Source organism: Gouania willdenowi, chromosome 9, assembly GCF_900634775.1.
Source record: "Gouania willdenowi chromosome 9, fGouWil2.1, whole genome shotgun sequence".
NCBI lineage: Eukaryota > Metazoa > Chordata > Actinopteri > Blenniiformes > Gobiesocidae > Gouania > Gouania willdenowi.
The window spans coordinates 16,362,808-16,369,004 of record NC_041052.1 but is presented as its reverse complement, the minus strand read 5'-3'; positions in this window follow the sequence as shown (position 1 = coordinate 16,369,004).

Genomic DNA, 6,197 nt, shown 5'->3' with positions numbered 1-6,197 from the left:
ACACAGGCACATCTATGGGACGCAAGGAGACATGACGGGACCAACCCATGTCACATCTCAGGGTTATTCATCCGCTCAGGGGGAACACGTGTCTGTCACCACCGCACTTTATCTTTCAACGCTTTGGGTTTTTAATCCCAGAGGTCTCACAAAGTCATTGGTAGTAAAATGAGGTATTTTACAGAAATATTTATGCGTACGTTTGTCTTCCTTATATCTCAATTTCTACTATTAGCTGCCAATTCATTTTTATGTTTTTTTTTGGTAAATTCTCTGACAATCGCTAATCAAACCAAAGGCAGGAATATTTACGAGAGAACCACGTGTTGGAGAACCATGTTACAGTTCTATGTACAGTCCTACACATATGTAGTTAACAATTATTAAAATATGTTTCATATCAAGCTTTCCCACATTTTACCATTTAAAGAATATATACAGTAAATCTAAGGGTATACTGATGCCCACACCAAAAATATTAAAACTTATATTTTCATTGATTAGGAAGACTAATAAGGTAACCAATAGATAGGACAGAAATAAGATGATATTTGTTTTTAGTGTATTTTACAGATGATTTAGGACCCGTTATCATAAGAGATGCTAACAGAAAGCTAACACAAGAGGAAGGTTCAGTCTTATTAGATTACTTATTTCAGACTCAGTAATTGTGATCAATTGTATTTGAACTTTAGTAATTGAGAAAGTCATTGTAAATGACTTTTTGAGGATTTAAAAAAAAAATTGTAATTTAATTGTAATTGGGAAAAAATGCCGGTCACTGTAATCGTAATTGAATTGTAATCAAACATGGGTAATTGAAAACGTAATTGTAACTGAAAAATGTAATTGACCCCAACCCTGCCTGCGAGTGATGTTGGTGACTACATGTCCCATAATGCACCCTGTGTCCCTGTGGTAACCGTTATCTCCTGGTTTGAATGGGATAAACGTGTAAATACTTCACACAGACGTGACCCCGTGTTCCCCCTGAAGCCTGGATAAGCCTGTGGGAGGTCAAAGGTCATTCACGCTGTTTGTGCGGGTATCGTCATTATTTCTCTGCTTCACATTGAAACTCATGTTTGTGACGAACAAACAAAATTCTCCAACGTCTACGTGATGTCAGTCATCTTCCAAGTTGACCAAATGTTTACATGGACGTGAGAAGGAGGCTGAACTCATGTCAGAGAGCAGGTTTAGTAAAGTCTGAATTAGTTTTTTGTTAATAGTAGTTCCTTGAAATATGGAAGTCGAAACTCAGAATTCACAAAATTGAGCTAACAAATAAGTGCTAGGGAGACTATTTTTTATTCAGAGTACAAAAACTCAGGATAGATATCTGTAATGACGTACCCTATAGACATTGATTAATTCAGAGTTAAACTTAACTCACAAGATCTTATTCTTAAAGTCTGTCGATTTAGATCCAGTAGGAACGTAGTTTCACAGGTTTTTATTTTCACGTTTAGCAATTCTGAGTTTCTCAATTTAGCTTGTGTAACGCAGATTTTAATAAACTAAATTCTGAATTTCCAGTCTCGAAGATCATGGGTTTGAATGTTCCACATGTCGTTTCTCAGCCTGGGCTTTGTTAAGTCAGAGTTTATTAATTCATCTCATCATTAGAACATACTTTGATGTACTTTTTAAAAGTTCAGTTTGTCAAATTTGAAGTTTAACAGTTTAGTTTAACTCAGACTCTGGTAACTCTCAGGTTTTTGATGTTTTTCTCCTCTTTATTTAAACCCACTGGTTTTTGTAATTCAGAGTTTATTTCACTTGCTTGATCATCAAACAAGCAATGCATTTATAGATCAACATTTGAGTTCATTCTAAGCATAATCTGAGGCAGCGGTTTGATGGAAGCTCCGCCTCTTCCTGTCAAAGCTCTACTTCCGTTCTCGTGAGCTGCTGAGCTTCCACATGCGAGTGCTGAGCTCCACCTATGCACATGTTTCTGTTTGTCTGGGAGGATCAACCCAAAGAGTGATTTTTATAAAGTCTAAAAGGCTTGGATAAATATATTTATATGAAGGAAAGTCATAAGCTGTTTGTAGAAAACCTCTCCACTGTTCTATGTTAACCTGTAGGGTTGATTGCTCATGCTTTGTTTGTATTTACTTTCTTTGTGATGGCACGAGTCAAAACTGGTGAGAAACTTTAATTAGCAATTCTTCACTGATAAGAATCTAAACTGTTCTATCCCAACCAAAGAACACCTACTGATGGATAAAAAGCATTCAAAACTAAAGTATTATGAATAAACACACCTCTCTGCTGTCTGACTTCCCTTATTCATGTATTCCTTTTCATAATTTAGTTTAACTAGTAAATAGGACTGTGATCCCTTAGAGCACGTGTCAAACTCAAGGCCCGGGGGCTAAATCCGGCCCTTCAGAGCATCCCATTCGGCCCACAGGAGAAAATGAAAATGACAGAAAAAACATGAATCATTGTGTAAATGACCACATAATTCAGTTGTAATTGTCATTGAAAAGACTAATTTTTTCCAAAATCCTGCAATTTTTCCTCAAATTAGTCCACAAAATCTCCCCAAATTAAATAAAAATTGGTCAAAGAATAAATAAATGTCCATTTTGGAACTAGAAGTGCAAACTTGGGCAGGTACCCATCACTGTTGGTGGAGTGAAAGAATAATGCAATGTAAAGTAGGGCTGAACGATTAACTGCATTTGTGATATTATCGCAATATCAAACAACACAATTTTCTAATCGCAAAGGCTCCAATTTTAAATGTTTTCCTTGTCCTGCCTTGTCCTGTCCTGTTAAGTTCAGAGAGTGTTTAAGAAGTGCAGTCCACATGTTTACATGTTTCATGAAACGTGAAGTCAGTTAGATACGTTGAAGAGGTAAAGCCACAGATTTGTTTGCTTTATTGTTGTAATCTGTGCTTTAAAATTTATATTTTATATTTATTTAAAGTTTAAATCAATCTGAAATTGTTTATTATGAAACAAGTTGATTTATTGCTTGTGTTCATTGAAAAATACACGACAAGAGGCCCTTGAAAAAATGTAATCGCGTTTTTGGCCCTTAAACTAAAATGAGTTTGACACCCCTGCCTTAGAGGATGATTAATATTTAGTTTTAGAATGTCAGCGGAAACGCTAGAAAGCCACTCAGTTGTATTTACCATGTTTCGTTGGAAACTCAGTTCATGAAAGAGTCCAATTTCCACCAAACACATAAATTGCAATGAAAGTACAATATCATGTGAATGCTGGTTTTAACAAAGTCAGGGAGTAATTCTTCCAAAACTATTGGGAATTTGCACGTGCAACAGAATTAAATCACTTAAAGGCAGGAAGATCTGCGCTAAATACGGTTGCACGTAGTGTGCATGCTTTACAGATCCAAACAAGAACATAACGTAGAACCATGACCCAGGACGAGTTCTGCACTCAGCTCCATAAACAAGAACAGATGAATACGATCTTTCTCTGACCAGTAGTGACTCGTGCTACCAACAGACCCTGTTTATATACTTTTCGTGTCTATCCATCAATACACTCAAAGGTGTAGCATTTAGAGACTCATCAGGAAGACTCTATTCTGTACCCGCTGCTTTTAGAGTGTTTCAGCGTTCAGTTTCAATCATCGCAGACTAAAGGCACTTTGTCGCTCAGCAAATGCTTCACTTTTCAAACTACGTCTCATGAAACTGTATTTGTCTTAGTTTTTCTTTTTGTACTAATAAATATTTTACCATCAGTGTTTCTCCTGAATATCTGTGTCCACCAGAGCTTCAGTGTCTAAAGCAGAGGTTAGTGGTTCCCAACTGGTGGATCAGGACCCAAGAGTGAGTCGCGCACTCAAAGAGTACAGAGCTGAGATGCTTTCCCAGAATCCTCAGTGTCTCTATGAGAAAGTAAAGAACTAAAGTTATCAGGCCTTTTGATGAAAAAGCACAAATTGAAGAAGTCTCTTAAAAGAGAGGTAAATTATCTTGAAGCAAGACGTAAACTTCCAGAAACGTGAATCAACATGACCTAGATGAGCTTCACAGACACCGACAGGTCATCAGGTCTCACCTGCCAAGCACGGTGGGAGGACAGGACTGACACTGGGTAAGGACCGAGCACAGGGAGGGATGGAGAAAGTTGCTGAGTCACTGCCTGCAGCATGTGAGCCGATGACAAAGGTGATCGAATTAAGGATTATCGCTAATATTGACCTGATTTTAACAGAAATTTCCAAAAGTGCTTCTGTAAGAATCCCGACAGTTAAAATTATCACATTTATGGAGGAAGAACAAATATTACATTATATATATATTTTTTCAAATGTCCTATTGAATGCTTACAGTTCAGGTTTCTAACACTAGGTGGCAGTATTTTTGCTTTACTGCAAATGCTGTCGAAGGTCAAAACTACATGCAGTGCAAACTTTTTGCAACAACAAAGCATGTTTTGTTATTGAAAATAAATACATTTATTGTATTGCATAATTGTGAACATCACCAGCACTTCTTAAGGGACTCGGAGGGTGAAAAAAACCTTAGAGAATATAAAAAGAGTGGGCAGTGTTACACCTAGGTGAAGGGGAGAGGAACAGGGAAGAGGGAGTCAGGGTAGGTCAATGGAAGGGGTAAGGATGAGTCACATATGTTGATTTGCACTTTCAGCTTACATGAAAATGCAAGTTCCTTGTCTTTTAGCCTGTGTTTGATGGATTAAAATAGTGGTAGAAGTCATTAATGGGATCAAAGATTAGAAAATGTTCCTCCCACTAATTCCAGTTACATTTGTTTTTCTACTCGTCACAAACACAGACCAGGGTTTACTGTTCGTCCCAATTTTATTCACAGAAAAATACAGATTTAAATGGTCAGTCGCTGACAAATGACATCAGTCCTTCTGCCTCCAATATGTATTCTGTTAAAACGTTTATTACTGATTATTATTAATTCATGAAGGGAAAAATTAATAGTACATCTTTTTCTCCAGTGTACAGCAAACCACAGCTGACGGGTGTATTTTAACCACGGCACACAAGGAGGGGGGGCATGTTTGACACATGCACACGCACTCCGTGTGCTAATTATGTGTGTATGCTCTATATCGAATATAAACACACAAATATATCTATATATACATACACATAATGAAGACCAATCACTGAGGGAGACGTTTGACGCGTTTCAGGATCCTGAGCGTTAAACTCTGCGTTTATCTCTTATTTCTCTCCCAATTCAAAAAGGAAACGTGGAAAAATAAAGGTCCGTTATTTTTCAGTGACGGTGCGTTCTCATCTTTAAGTTTCACAGAGGTGAAGAAGATCTGGAGCTCCTCCACACCCAAAGACACGATGTTAAGACTTCAGAGCATTACAGGACAGTTTGGACAGTGAACGCACCTTTTTTTTTTTTTTCAAACTGTCTTCACACAAAGTGACACGTTGGACTAATGGAGGCGAGTCCCCCGCTCTCTGAGTGACGCTGATATGTTGAAGACGATCCACAGGATTTGGTTAAGATGCACTGACGTTTCACCGGATTCGTGAAGCTCTTGGCGAAGCTTCGTCAACGTCCAGTGAAATCCCGATTCAGTCGCCCTTTCTTAACCAATGGGGGAAGGGAGACATTGGCAACAAGTCTTTAGGAGGCGTCGCTGAGCTCCTTTTTCATCATTGGCAGCATCACGGTTTAAAAAACAGGACAAAAAAGGTTTAAAACCAAACTGCAGAGGAAGGTTGAGGCAGAGCTGTAGGAGTGGTTGGACTAGGTGTGAATGGCTCAGCACTACAGAGGCCATGGGTGGAGGGGGGGGGGGGGGGGGGGGGGGGGGGGGGGGGGGGCTTGGCAAAAAAAAAAAGAAAAGAAGAAAAAGTGTGAAGTCCCCTTCTCTGTCCATTGGGTTTGTTGCTAAAGGTCGTCTACCAATCATCATCACCACCATTCATCATGTGATCAATTCCATTGTCAAGTCAAATAATACAAAAGCTAGCAGTTCATGATTTTACTGACATGACCCCCCTCCCCTTCCCAAAAGGAACTAAACTAAAGGAAACAAAGACAGTCCTTCCTCCTCCTCCTCCTCAGGAGCGTCGCTGTGCAGTGAAACAAGGAGATGAGACACTGATGAGTGGATGGGTTTGTTGTCATGCCCGAATAAAACGATCTGACATCTGATAAAATCTGTACATTTGTAATTAAAGTCTTCATGAGTCGTTTC